This window comes from Bombina bombina, chromosome 8 (assembly GCF_027579735.1).
Source record: "Bombina bombina isolate aBomBom1 chromosome 8, aBomBom1.pri, whole genome shotgun sequence".
Classification (NCBI taxonomy): Eukaryota; Metazoa; Chordata; class Amphibia; order Anura; family Bombinatoridae; genus Bombina; species Bombina bombina.
The window spans coordinates 275,122,288-275,138,941 of NC_069506.1; positions in this window are offsets into that span (position 1 = coordinate 275,122,288).

Consider the following 16,654-nt stretch of genomic DNA (forward strand, 5'->3'; position numbering starts at 1 on the left):
CTCCTGAGAAAGTGAGTTTCTTGGACAAAAACCAAATCCGTTTTATTTCTGTCAAAGTCTTTCAGTGCTTGGGATCTTTTAGAGGGGATATTAAGACCCTTAGCATTAATTGTTTGGATCTGGATGGAATCTAGGGGTTTTCTAACATGGCATGTAGAAGACATTGAGGAATAAATTGGTGGAGAATATGCATATATATGATGAGAATTTCATGCTCATTATAATGTAGTACATTAATATTCCAGTGAAGAGTATGTGGACAAAGTCGGCAGCAAGAAAGAAAGGAAAGATAACAAGTAAATAACATTATACATGTAATAAAACATTAATTTGTCAAAATTTGACTTTGGCGAGGAAGCGTTTTCAGCGTCACTGCCCATTCAAACAAGTTCAATGGTGAACAGGGTAGTAATTATAACATTTGTGTAATCTCTAACATTTTAAGTCTTGAGGAAACTACCTCCCTAGTTTCCTGTCTGTGTGATGCTAACCATCTCCCAACTAACAATCTTCAAAATACATCACCTCAGTTGCTATATTATGTTGACCCAACCCCTCCACCCGAGTCCCCTCCCACCAGCTGCATGGGAATGCAATTATACTTAAGGTTACACTAGTGGAGCAGGTCCCCGTCAAAGACTGGCAGGCCCCCGCAAACATATAAACAAATAACCACAATATCAAACTATTAATACAGCATAATCAGTTACCTAAAGCTGTAGTCTAAGCCCTGTGTCTATCCCGCCAAATATTTTGAGTACATTAGGTAAAACATTCAACAACATTTAATAACTGTTTTTTTTTTTTTTAAGTAGGTTATGCATAGTTTGTTGTAGAGGTTCTATCACCCATACGCGTTATGCTAAATATTCACAATAGAGGGGCCCTAAAGCTAAGGTCCCATTCTTGCACGCTATAAGTGCAAGTATTTTAAACCTCTGAAATATGTGTATTAACTTTCAAAATTGGTTACTTCGATCCTGTTCATACGATCTGAATACCGTTGTTCATGCTTCCGCCAAGTGTCCGTTCACAGGCCAGTTCATTACTGAACCGATTTAATAGCATTTTGGATGCGTGGAGAAACAGTTAACCACATTTTCAAACTGGTAATACAGTATAAACAGTTACCTAAAGCTGTAATCCAAGCCCTGTGTCCCTTTCACCAGGCATTATGAATATATTACGTAAAACATTCACAGCATTTAATAACTGTTTTGAGTAAGATATGCGTAATCTGCTATACAGGTTCTATAAACCATACATGTTATGCTAAATAGTCACAGTGTAGGTGCCCTAAAGCTCAGGGCCCATTCTTGCACGGTATAAGTGCAATTATCTTAAACCTCTAAAATGTGTGCATTAACATTCAAAATGATTAATTAGATCATGTTCATACAACCTTAATACAGGTGATCATGCTTCAGGCAAGTGTCCGTTCACAGGTCAGTTCATTGCTGAACCGAATTAACAGCATTTCATATTCATGGAGAATCTTCAGCTCTTTTTTTCCCCGCGGGAAACCAAATTCCATTGAAAACTAGGATGATTCTCTAAGTCTCTTGGTACGAAGCCTTGTGTTGTCCGTTTCTGCAGCTGTGGTTGTTTAAAAGTTAAACCAAGGCTTTTAGAAGGCTGTCTAGGTCTTTTGGATTCTTATAAGTTAGTGTTTTGCCATCTTTCTGGATCAAGAGGCTAAATGGAAAACCCCATATGTATTTTATTTTATTCTCTTGTAAGGTTGTAGTTATGAACTTAAGGGATCCTCACTTTTCAATTGTGGTCGGACATAAATCCTGAAAAATTTGTAGAGTATGGTCTTGGAAGGATATGGAACCCTGGGTCCTTGCTTGTTTCCATATAGCCTCTTTGTGTGTAAAAAAGGCAAATTTCATGATTATGTCTCTGGGGGGACTTGAAGGCTGAGGTTTTGGCCGCAAGGCTCTATGTGCTCTTTCCAGAGATAGCTTGGACAATTCCAGTGAGGGAACAATTTGCTTAAAAAGTTGGAGAAGGTATGTAACCAGGTTTTCTTGAGAGACATCCTCAGGTACTCCCCTGATCCTTAAGTTGCTACGTCTGTTTCTATTATCAAGATCTTCAACTTTTAATTGCAGGTCTTGTATCACGGAATCTTGACAATTTAAATGCTGATTATTGTTGCTAACCATGGCCACCAGATATTCTTGTCCCTCTTCTAGACACTCAATTCTGGAACCAAGTTCATTGATGTCTTTTCGAATAGTAGAAATTTCGGACTTGATAAAGGATTTGAGATCTGCAATGTCTGACTTGGAGAGCTGCAATTGTAGATTGGATTTGTAAAAGCTGGTCTATTGAGGCCTGAGGTAGTTGCAAAGGTGTTGGAGTTGACATGGTCAGGGGCAAATTATTGCTTAAAGACTGATTCAAGTCTTGATCCTGTTGTGAAAAGAAAGAGCTGACAGAAGGGGTCTTAGAAGTTGTCAGTTTCCTGCCCACTCTGTTAGATTTTTTAGCTGCCATATGCTGAAAGAGGAGCAGATATATCTTAAAATATAGCTCCCTTAGGTGTCATCCAAGGCCTGTTTCTCGCGCTCCAAGTATATCCTGCAGGGGTAGTCCCTTAGATTTAGTGTATATGGAAGTACCTTTATTAGTAGCTTTTGTTTTAACTTTTATGTCCCTTTCAAGAGAGGGTTTCCAGCACTATAGTTTGTTGTCTCCTTTAAATTGTGCTTTATCCCCACAGCTCTAAAAAATCTAATATCAGGCAGCACAGTTAACTTGGCTCATAAATAGTAAAGTGTGTCACATCCTGTGAACTGTGAGTAGACTAAGTATCGTGGCACCAGAGCCTCAAATCTGCCTGTAGTTATCTTAATTTACATTGAATTAATGTTTCCCTTAAGTATTGAGAGTGTAGGGGCTTATTTAGTCATGTTCACAGTCCGGTTATATACAGCATGGGTTATTCAACTTGTTGGGGCGTTTTTTATTTTATAGAGACAGAGAAAGCGTGTCATCCTGCAGTTTTGGTTTAAAGTAGCAACGACTCACCTTATCAGCGTAACTTTTAGCACAGTCTCAGCCACTTCTTCTGCTGGTCAATCGTATTGTGTGCTTGGTGACACGGTATGTCATCTTTCTAAGTAGATATTGTCCACCGGAGGTTTGTCAGGCACAGGCCTCGATCCAAAATGGCGACCGGGTGTGATCGCAAAATTAACAAGTGCGCTGTATAAATGCTCAGCTCAGCTGTTCAATTTAGTAGAGGCTGTATCCAAGTGTTCCCAAAGCTTATTACTCTTTTTAGCGCTTAATTACATCCATTCAAGGCATCTGGGGGCTAATGACACCGAAAAAGCCACGGAGCCTCACTGAGATGCAGCCATTTCCTCAAACGACTATGCTCCGCCTCCCTGGGTGGGTTTTATTTTTAGCTTAGGATTTGGGCTGAAAAGAGCTAAATGCCCTTTTAAGGGCAATGCCCATCCAAATGCCCTTTTCAGGGCAATGGGGAGCTTAGGTTTTTTTAGATAGGATTTATTTGGGGGGTTTGGTTGTGTGGGTGGTGGGTTTTACTGTTGGGGGTTGTTTGCATTTTTTTTTACAGGTAAAAAGTTGATTTCTTTGGGGCAATGCCCCGCAAAAGGCCCTTTTAAGGGCTATTGGTAGTTTAGTTTAGGCCAGGGTTTTTTTTTTTATTTTGGGGGGGGGGGGCTTTTTTATTTTGATAGGGCTATTAGATTAGGTGTAATTAGTTTAAATATTTGATCCTTTTTTTGTGTGTAATTTAGTGTGGTTTTTTTGTAATTTAGTTAATTGTATTCAATTAATGTTATTTATTTAATTGTAGTGTAAGGTTAGGTGTTAGTGTAAGATAGGTTAAGTTTTATTTTACAGGTACATTTGTATTTATTTTAGCTAGGTAGTTAGTAAATAGTTAATAACTATTTACTAACTAATCTACCTAGTTAAAATAAATACAAACTTGCCTGTGAAATAAAAACATAATTTATGTAAGAACTTACCTGATAAATTCATTTCTTTCATATTAGCAAGAGTCCATGAGCTAGTGACGTATGGGATATACATTCCTACCAGGAGGGGCAAAGTTTCCCAAACCTCAAAATGCCTATAAATACACCCCTCACCACACCCACAAATCAGTTTAACGAATAGCCAAGAAGTGGGGTGATAAGAAAAAAGTGCGAAAGCATAAAAAATAAGGAATTGGAATAATTGTGCTTTATACAAAAAAATCATAATCACCACAAAAAAAGGGTGGGCCTCATGGACTATTGCTAATATGAAAGAAATGAATTTATCAGGTAAGTTCTTACATAAATTATGTTTTCTTTCATGTAATTAGCAAGAGTCCATGAGCTAGTGACGTATGGGATAATAAATACCCAAGATGTGGAACTTCCACGCAAGAGTCACTAGAGAGGGAGGGATAAAATAAAGACAGCCAATTCCGCTGAAAAATAATCCACACCCCAAAATAAAGTTTACAGCAAATACACTTAACTTTGGCAGAACCAGCATCAGGCAGCGTTTTTCCAGAAGTAGCTTCTGATCCAGGGTCAATCTGAGACATCTTGCAATATGTAAGAGAAAAAACAACATATAAAGCAAAATCTATCAAATTCCTTAAAAGACAGTTTCAGGAATGGGAAAAAAATGCCAATGAACAAGCCTCTAGCAACCAGAAGCAAATGAAAAATGAGACTTAAATAATGTGAAAAAAAGGTGGAGACAAAAATGACGCCCACATTTTTTAGCGCCAAAAAAGACGCCCACATTATTGGCGCCTAAATGCTTTTGGCGACAAGAATGACGCCACATCCGGTGACACCGACATTTTTGGCGCAAAACGTCAAAAAAATTACGCAAACACCAACAACTTCCGGCGACTAGTATGACGCCGGAAATGACAAAGAATTTTTTTTTTTTTGCGCCAAAAAAGTCTGCGCCAAGAATGACGCAATAAAATGAAGCATTTTCAGCCCCCGCGAGCCTAACAGCGCACAGGGAAAAAAGTCAATTTTAAGGTAAGAAAAAATGATTTATTCATATGCATTATCCCAAATAATGAAACTGACTGTCTGAAATAAGGAATATTGATCATCCTGAATCAAGGCAAATAAATGTTTAAACACATATATTTAGAACTTTATATAAAAGTGCCCAACCATAGCTTAGAGTGTCACAGAAAATAAGACTTACTTACCCCAGGACACTCATCTACATGTAGTAGAAAGCCAAACCAGTACTGAAACAAGAATCAGTAGAGGTAATGGTATATAAGAGTATATCGTCGATCTGAAAAGGGAGGTAAGAGATGAATCTCTACGACCGATAACAGAGAACCTATGAAATAGACCCCGTAGAAGGAGATCATTGAATTCAAATAGGCAATACTCTCTTCACATCCCTCTGACATTCACTGCACACTGAGAGGAAAACCGGGCTCCAGCCTGCTGCGAAGCGCATATCAACGTAGAATCTAGCACAATCTTACTTCACCACCTCCACGGGAGGCAAAGTTTGTAAAACTGATTTGTGGGTGTGGTGAGGGGTGTATTTATAGGCATTTTGAGGTTTGGGAAACTTTGCCCCTCCTGGTAGGAATGTATATCCCATACGTCACTAGCTCATGGACTCTTGCTAATTACATGAAAGAAAATAAAACCTAAGATAGCTACAATGTAACTATTTGTTATATTGTAGCTAGCTTAGGGTTTATTTTACAGGTAAGTATTTATTTAGTTTTAAATAGGAATTATTTAGGTATTAATTGTAATTTTTATTTAGATTTATTTTAATTATGTTCAAGTTAGTGGGTGTTAGGGTTAGACTTAGGGTTAGGTTTAGGGGTTAATAACTTTAGTATAGTGGCGGCGACGTTGAGGGCGGAAGATTAGGGGTTAATAAGTGTAGGTAGGTGGCGGCAATGTTAGGGGTGGCAGATTAGGGGTTAATAAGTATAATGTAGGTGGTGGCGATATCGGGGGTGGCAGATTAGGGGTTAATAAGTATAATGTAGGTGTCGGCAATGTCGGGGGTGGCAGATTAGGGGTGTTTAGACTCTGGGTTTATGTTAGGGTGTTAGGTGTAAACATAACTTTTCTTTCCCCGAAGGAATCAATGGGGCTGTGTTACGGAGCTTTACGCTCCTTTATTGCAGGTGTTAGGCTTTTTTTTAGCCGTCTCTCCCCAATGATGTCTATGCAGAGTTGGTATTTGAGTGCGGCATGGAGCTCAATGCTGCTACATTGCCTGCTAACGCCGGGTGTTTGAAAACCTGTAATAGCAGCGCTATAGGGAGGTGAGCGGTGGAAATTACTTGCAAGTTAGTACCGAGCTGCTCATAACGCAAAACACGTAATCTAGCCGTTAGGTAGGTAGTGGTCAGATAACAGGCAGATCAGGTCAGACAGAGGTTTAGCATTAGGTTTATCTGGTGAGAGAATGTCCCTTAATCTAGTGTAAACTGTTGAGCCTATAGTTGTCAGAAACACAGTTACTTTCTTATCAGCTCCTATGTTATTTGCTGTACAATATAGCTCAAACTGTTCAACCCATGTGAACCATCTGTCTGTGTCTGCTGCAAACACAGGTAAGGTGCCAATAAGTGCCATTATAGGGTCAGACCACAGATCCTCGTCGCCAGCTGTTATGTTCTCTGTGTAGTCAGGATTAGAACATTCAGTTGCGTGCTGTTACCTTGTGTCTGGTGTGCCTTGCACATATCACTGAGACGCTGCAGCAGGTACTTTAGACAAACTTTTATTCAGCTACAACCACATGGCTTCTTTACTAACAGGTTCATCAGTAAAACTAACATGGCTTCTGATGATGTCACAGAGACCCAGACACACCCAGAGGGTGTGGTGAGCTGAGCTTAAAGCGGCAGCACTTCTAACATATAATGATGAGACAAGGTTAGTGCAAAGATACAGTAAAAGCTGCAGTAATCTTAACATATACATGTGTGTTTGTGTGTGTATACATGTGTGTATGTGTGTATATACATGAGTGTATGTGTGTGTGTACATGTGTGTATATACGTGTGTGTATGTGTGTACAGGGAGTGCAGAATTATTAGGCAAGTTGTATTTTTGAGGATTAATTTTATTATTGAACAACCATGTTCTCAATGAACCGAAAAAACTCATTAATATCAAAGCTGAATAGTTTTGGAAGTAGTTTTTAGTTTGTTTTTAGTTATAGCTATTTTAGGGGGATATCTGTGTGTGCAGGTGACTATTACTGTGCATAATTATTAGGCAACTTAACAAAAAACAAATATATACCCATTTCAATTATTTATTTTTACCAGTGAAACCAATATAACATCTCAACATTCACAAATATACATTTCTGACATTCAAAAACAAAACAAAAACAAATCAGTGACCAATATAGCCACCTTTCTTTGCAAGGACACTCAAAAGCCTGTCATCCATGGATTCTGTCAGTGTTTTGATCTGTTCACCATCAACATTGCGGGCAGCAGCAACCGCAGCCTCCCAGACACTGTTCAGAGAGGTGTACTGTTTTCCCTCCTTGTAAATCTCACATTTGATGATGGACCACAGGTTCTCAATGGGGTTCAGATCAGGTGAACAAGGAGGCCATGTCATTAGATTTTCTTCTTTTATACCCTTTCTTGCCAGCCACGCTGTGGAGTACTTGGACGTGTGTGATGGAGCATTGTCCTGCATGAAAATCATGTTTTTCTTGAAGGATGCAGACTTCTTCCTGTACCACTGCTTGAAGAAGGTGTCTTCCAGAAACTGGCAGTAGGACTGGGAGTTGAGCTTGACTCCATCCTCAACCCGAAAAGGCCCCACAAGCTCATCTTTGATGATACCAGCCCAAACCAGTACTCCACCTCCAGGGCTTCTGAGTCGGACTGGAGCTCTCTGCCCTTTACCAATCCAGCCATGGGCCCATCCATCTGGCCCATCAAGATTCACTCTCATTTCATCAGTCCATAAAACCTTAGAAAAATCAGTCTTGAGATATTTCTTGGCCCAGTCTTGACGTTTCAGCTTGTGTGTCTTGTTCAGTGGTGGTCGTCTTTCAGCTTTTCTTACCTTGGCCATGTCTCTGAGTATTGCACACCTTGTGCTTTTGGGCACTCCAGTGATGTTGCAGCTCTGAAATATGGCCAAACTGGTGGCAAGTGGCATCTTGGCAGCTGCACGCTTGACTTTTCTCAGTTCATGGGCAGTTATTTTGCGCCTTGGTTTTTCCACATGCTTCTTGCGACCCTGTTGACTATTTTGAATGAAACGCTTGATTGTTCGATGATCACGCTTCAGAAGCTTTGTAATTTTAAGAGTGCTGCATCCCTCTGCAAGATATCTCACTATTTTTGACTTTTCTGAGCCTGTCAAGTCCTTCTTTTGACCCATTTTGCCAAAGGAAAGGAAGTTGCCTAATAATTATGCACACCTGATATAGGGTGTTGATGTCATTAGACCACACCCCTTCTCATTACAGAGATGCACATCACCTAATATGCTTAATTGGTAGTAGGCTTTCGAGCCTATTCAGCTTGGAGTAAGACAATATGCATAAAGAGGATGATGTGGTCAAAATACTAATTTGCCTAATAATTCTGCACTCCCTGTATATATACATGTGTGTATGTCTGTGTATATACATGTGTATGTGTGTGTATATACATGTGTATGTGTGTATATACATGTGTATGTGTTTATACATGTGTGTCTGTGTGTGTATAAATGTGTATTTGTGTCTGCATGTGTGTATGTGTGTATATACATGTGTATGTGTGTATATAAACACAGTCAATGTGTGTTGGCACCTATGTTAACTGGTGAAGTGCTTGTAAAATAGCGAGTAGATCTCTCACCCCTCTCCTGGTTTGGCAGTTTTGAGTTATGGTCTCAATTTTGTTCCTGCTAATAATTTTAACCTCTTCCAAACCTTGGTGGATGTCAACAAATTGATAAGAAATCTTACGTTAAAAAAGTATTTCTCTACCACAACTGACGATTGTCCCCCAGACAGAGAGTATTCAGTAAGCAATCCAAATCAAAGTATATCTCCCCTTACTTTTGAAGAAGCCTGGGACTTGGAGAGCTTGGAGGTGCTGCGGACAGAGGGAACATCAGAGTCTATTTCATCTGATGACTATATCAATACTGGTCCCTCTTTTCGCTGCACCTCCAAGTTCTATCCTATACACACCAGAGGTACTATTTTGGAAAAATTCCAGACAAGAATCGAAACAGACCTAAACAGGCTGGCTTACAGTACAAATAGAAGGAAGTTTTCCAACCTCAATAAAGAAGAAATTCTTATCCTTAATAAATTATAGGGCAATCACCAATTAGTGATACGTTCAGCAGATAAAGGGGGATCAGTGGTGGTAATGGATAGAGCTTTTTTTATCCAGGAATCATTACGTCAACTCACTGACCCCTCGCAATATCAGGTATTGGATTTTAATCCTGTACATCGTTTTAAACGTGAACTAGCCCAGTTAATAGATGATGGGAAGGAAGAGGGCTTTATTGATCAACCCACTATGGATTTTTTGGTGGTAGATTGCCCAGTTACCCCCATCTTCAATTTTTTACCCAAGGTGCACAAGTCCCTTGTGGAGGTCAAAGGAAGGCCAATCATCAGCGGTATTGGTTTTCTGTTTGAACCCCTTTCTCAGAGGCTGGATGAGATTTTACAGCCACTGGTTAAGGGTTTAAGCAGCTATCTCAGAGATACCAAGCAATTACTGAATGAAATGGCTAAGTTTGTGTGGAGGGAGGGGTACAGTTGGATTACAATTGATGTTGTGGCTCTGTACTCCTCCATCCCGCATGACAAGGGCCTTGAAGCACTTAATTTTTGTCTGTTAAGGTTTACCAACTTTAGTCCTGGTTTCCGTAGATTTATCCTCAGAGTGACTGAATTTTTACTGACACATAATGCCTTTGTTTTTGAGGGAGTTCACTACCTCCAAAGATGTGGGACAGCCCTGGGGGCCAAATTTGCCCCTTCCTACGCAAACCTGTTCATGGGTTGGTGGGAGCTGTCCCACATCTTTGGATGTGGTGAACTCTGGAAGCATAGGATCATTTACTATAGAAGGTACATTGATGACCTGCTAATGATCTGGTGTGGCTCTGATGAGGAGGCTAAGAGTTTTGTATCAACACTAAATGATAACAACATAGGCTTAAAATTCACTTTTGAATTTAACAAAGTCAGTATAAATTACTTGGATGTCACTCTGGTTGGTATTAGCGATAATATTGTTGATACTAAAGTATATAGGAAACCAATCACAGGGAATACTCTCCTCCATGCTAGAAGTAACCATCCGAAAAGAGTCTTTAATTCTGTCCTCAAAGGACAATTCATCAGACTCCGGAGAAACTGTACAACGGATGAAGACTATGAGAGACAATCTCTCGAGCTGGAGGAGAGGTTCTGTGAGAGAGGATACAAAAGAGTGGTTGTTAGCCAACACAGACTAAATATTGGGGCTAAACCCAGAGCCACCTATCTTGATAATAATAAAAAGAAAGATGGGGAAAGCACATTTGATGGAGTTTCCTTCATCACCCAGTACAGTAACCAATTCCATCAAATTTGCAATATTATTAGAAAACATTTTAATATTCTTAAAGCGGATGATGGATTGACAGATGTTGTCACAAAAGGGTGCAGATGTGCTTTTAGACGTGGGATCAGTTTAAGCAACTTGCTTGCCCGCACACAACTTAAGGATCCAAATAATGAAGTTTCATCTTGGTTGAGTTTTAAAGGAACTTACAAATGCAATTTTGCACAGTGCATTGCCTGTGAATTTTTACAACAGGGAGAAGGCTTTAGGAGCGCAAGTACTGGTGAAAATTTTAGACACTCTTCTCGTTTAAACTGCAGAACCAAGTTCGCAGTTTATTTATTAACTTGCACAGAATGTGCAATACAGTACACAGGGCTCACAACGAGGGAGACAAGAGAGAGGATCAGGGAACATGTCTCTAATATCAAAGCTGGCAAATTGACCACTCCTCTGGTTCAGCATTTTAAGATACATCATAACAAAAGTCCCAGGTCACTCAGATGGACCATTATTGAGCAGGTCAAGTTGAACAAGAGAGGCGGGGATAAGGAAAGATTGCTGGCAAAAAGGGAGGTATTTTGGATACACAGACTCAGAACCAGAGTCCCGGAAGGTCTAAATTCAGAATTTGACCTTATTAATTTTTGGGAATGATTTTCTGGTTCTGGGTCTGTGTATCCAATATTTAAGTCCTGCATATATACAGGGTCTTTGAACCCTGAAAACTGTACATCAAAATGTGTGATAAAATTAGCTTTTGTATTATGTGTAAATATATAAATATATTTCGTAGAATTCCAGGCAGGAGCTTGGCCTATACATATGCCAGTATGAATATAAATACAGATTTAATTGTTTTTTTATATATATGTATGTAAGGTCTATTGTCACTTGATGTACAGTGTATGCTTTTTTTTTTTTTTTTTTTTCATTCTTGCTAATGTGACTAACATTGTATCAATTGATATTTAATCATTGGCGTTTTCTAAGAAAAGGTTACAAGGTTCATTTAAATTTTCATTTCTTTCACTTATTGATTGTTCATGCAATGTAGCTTAAATTTCCTAACTGTGTATGTCACAATAAGCAATGGATAATTGCTATTCCATTATATCTTATGTGTAAAGAGAGTGGGGGTTAACTTCACTCTAGGTGTGGTTTTAATTATATTTTTAAACCAATCAGATACCAGGAACAGGTTTATTAGACTGGTGCACACCTGAGACTGTAGCTACGATTACGGCTTCATCGCCGAAACATGTCAGCAGACAGTCACTAGAGTGAGGTTACCTCCACTCACTACTATACTTGTATATCCTGTATCCCTGAAGGGAGCGAATATTTTACTTGCAAATAAAGAAAAGAATACTTGTATTTACAACTGGCTGTTTGTGCACCTCATTTGAACTTTGATCATTCTTATGTGTGTATATACATGTGTTTGTGTGTGTATACGTGTGTGTTTGTGTGTGTATACATGTGTGTATGTGTGTATATACATGTGTGTGTATACACGTGTATGTGTGTGAATATACATGTGAATGTGTTGCTGGGTACCTTTACTATCACAATGTGTTTGTCACTCCTTTCAGCTATTACAGACACAGATATGAACCTGCATCTTCAGAATAAAACATCTTAAAACCCCTAAAGCGTTGGGTTTCCATGGAAACACAGAATCTTTCAAAAATTGTGTGAAATACCCACAGTTGATGTCCTATAATTTGCAAGGTTCTGCGAATTGTATTTAACTCTATCCTCACTCTGCAGCAGCTTCATCTAGTGATTGTGTTCTGTACATACAACACAATGAGCTGCAGAGGATATCTGTCTTTTTAGCTGACACCATGATCGCTGTAAAATCAGAACCTTCACAGTTAATGCTACAGTCTCCAAATCTCTCATTAATGCTTGGTAAGAAAAGTTTGAGATTCAATGAGGGTGAATCTTAATAGTAATACCTCACTGAAATGCCCAGTCTGTATCACATACACCCTATATTACTTACACACACCCTATATCACTAATATACCCTATATAACTTAGACAATCTCAATCACTTACATACACCCTATATCACTACATCCTATATCAATCATACACACCCTCTATCACTTACACGCACCCTCTATCACTTATACACTATATATAACTTATACATCCTATATCAATCATACACACCCGCTATCACTTACACGCACCCTCTATTATTATTATTATTCTTTATTTATAAAGCGCCAACAGATTCCGCAGCGCTTTATAAATAATCACTTACACACACCCTATATCACTTATACATCCTATATCAATCATACACACCCTCTATCACTTACACGCACCCTCTATCACTTATAGACTCTATATCACTTATAGACCCTATATCACTTACGAACACCCTGTATCACTTACCCACACCTTATATCACTTATTTACCCCATATAACGTATATACTCTTTATCACTTACACACACCCTATATCAATTATACACCCTCTATCACTTACACACACCCTATATAAAACTTATACACCCTATATAACTTACAAACCCTATATTTCTTGCACACACCCTATATCACTTATACACCCTATATAACTCATACATCCTATATCAATCATACACACCCGCTATCACTTACACACACCCTATATCACTTATACATCCTATATAACTTATACATCCTATATCAATCATACACACCCGCTATCACTTACACGCACCCTTTATCACTTATACATCCTATATCAATCATACACACCCACTATCACTTACACGCACCCTCTATCACTTATACACCCTATATAACTTATACATCCTATATCAATCATACACACCCGCTATCACTTACACACACCCTATATCACTTATACATCCTATATAACTTATACATCCTATATCAATCATACACACCCGCTATCACTTACACGCACCCTATATCACTTATAGAACCTATATCACTTACACACACCCTATAGCACTTATACAACCCTATATAACCCTATATATATATACATCCTATATCAATCATACACACCTGCTATCACTTACACACACCCTATATCACTTATACATCCTATATCACTTATACATCCTATATCAATCATACACACCCGCTATCACTTACACGCACCCTATATCACTTATAGAACCTATATCACTTACACACACCCTATAGCACTTATACAACCCTATATAACTTATACATCCTATATAAATCATACACACCCTATATCACTTACACGAACCCTCTTTCACTAACACACACCATCTATCACTTACACACACCATCTATCACTTACATGCACCCTATATCACTTACGCTCACCCTTTACCACTTATTCACCCTATATCACTTATAGACTCTATTTTAATTATACACCCTATATCAATTATATACCCTCTATCACTTACACACACCCTATATCACTTATACATCCTATATCAATTATACACCCTCTATCAATTACACGCACCCTATATTACTTATAGAACCAATATCACTTACACACACCCTATATCACTTATGCACCCTATATAACTAATACATCATATATCAATCATACACACCCTCTATCACTTACAAGCACCATCTATCACTTACACACACCCTATATCACTTATAGACCCCCATATCACTTACGCACACGCACACCCTATATCACTTATTCACCCTATATTAATTATACAATATATATCAATTATATACCCTCTATCACTTACACACACCCTATATCACTTATACACCCTGTATCAATTATATACTCTCAAACACTTACACACACCCTATATGACTTATACACCCTATATCACTAACACACACCCCATATCACACACCCTATATTACTTACACACACCCTATATCACACACCCTATATTACTTACACACACCCTATATCACTTACACACCCTATATTATCTACACACACCCTATATCACTTATACACCCTATATAACTTATACATCCTATATCAATCATACACACACACACACACACACACACTATCACTTACATGCACCCTCTATCACTTACATGCACCCTATATCACTTATAGACCCTAAATTACTTACATACCCTTTATCACTTATAGACCATATATCACTTACACAAACCCTATATCACTTATAGACACTTTATAACTTATAGACCCTATACCACTACCACACACCCTATATCAGTTATACACCCTATATCACTTCTACATCCTCTATCACTTACATACACTCTATATCACTTATACACCTTATGTCACTTATAGACCCTATATAATTTACACACTCTATATCACTTACACACCCCTATATCACTTATACACTCTATGTCACTTATAGACCCTATATCAGTAATACACCCTATATCACTTATATACACCCTATATCACTTACATACACCATATATAACTTACACACACCCTATTTCACTTACACACACCGTGGGTGAGATTACATATGCGTCGACCGTAAGTTCGCCTTGCACATCGGGTGAATCACATATACAGCGCCGGCAGTTCATAAACTGGCAATGTTCAGAAATGTGCAGAAATATACATTTCTGGAGTCGCCAGTGACTTACGGCAGTTTATAAACTGCCAGGGCCTAAGTAAAAAACAAAAAAATGTTACATCGCCGGTAAAAGTCTAGATCGCCTCCCAAAAATAAACCTGACATGTCAAAACCCCTATATTAGCCATCCCACCACAGTGCAACCAATAATAAAAGTGATTAACCCCTAATCCGCCATCCCCCCACATCGCAAACTATCTAATAAATGTATTAACGCCTAATCTGCCATCCCCCCACATTGCAAAGTATCTAATTACACTATTAACCCCTAATCCGCCAACCCCACAACGCAATCTACCTATTAACACTATTAACCTTTAAATTGCCAATCCCCCACAATGCAATATACCTATTTAACCTATTAACCCCTAAACCACCATCCCCCCACAATGCAAAGAGCTAATCTAATCACTAAGCCCCCTAATTTAACACCCCCTAAATTAACCCCAATTACATAAAAAAAAATACTACCTTACTAATAAATTAATTAAAATTTACCAAAATAATAAAATCCTAACTTAAAATTAAAATAAAATATCCTAACATTACATAAAATAACAGTACATAAAAAAAACTAAGATTAAATAAAAATAATCTATTATTAAAAAAATAAAAAAGTCTAAAATTGCAGAAAAAAATTAACGAAATTATTAAAAATAAAAAAAATGTAAATATAATCTAATACCCCTATAAAAATACAAAACCCACCCCAAAATAAAAACACCCCCTAATCTAAGAATAAACTACCAATAACCCTTAAAAGGGCCTTTTGTAGGGCATTGCCCTAAAGCAAACAGCTCTTTTACCTAAATAAAGTACAAATTACCCCTAAACTACTGCGGATGGCAGTACTAAAGGGGTTGCTGAGGGCAGTTCTAAAGGGGGTGCTTAGGGTGGTTCCATGGGGCTGTGGAGGCCTTTTTTATGGGGGTGTGTAGGGTGGTTCTATGGGGGTTTGGAGGGCAGTTCTATGGGGTGCTGAGGGCGGATCTAAAGGGGGTGCTGAGGGCGGTTCTATGGGGGTGCTGAGCGCAGTTCTATTGGAGTGCGGAGGGCGGTTCTATGGGGTGCGGATGGTGGTTCTATGGGGTGCGGATGGCGGTTCTATGGAGGCGCTGAGGGCAGTTCTATGGGGGTTCAATGGGGGTTCTGATGGTGGTTCTAAAGCAGTTCTATAGGGTTGCTGAGGGTGGTTTTATGGGGGTGCTTAGGGTGGTTCTATGGGGGTGCTGAGGGCAGATCTATGGGAGTGCTGAGGGCAGTTCTATGGGGGTGCGGAGGGTGGTTTTATGGGGGTGCTGAGGGCAGTTCTATGGGGGTGTGGAGGGTGGTTTTATGGGGGTGCTGAGGACAGTTCTATGGGGGTGCTGAGGGTGATTTTATGAGGGTGCTGAGGGCAGTTTTAGGGAAGGTGCTGAAGGCAGTTCTATGGGTGCTTAGAGTTTTAGGAGGTGCTGAAGTCAGTTTTAGGGGGTGCTGAAAGATGCTTTATTTGGGTGGTTCT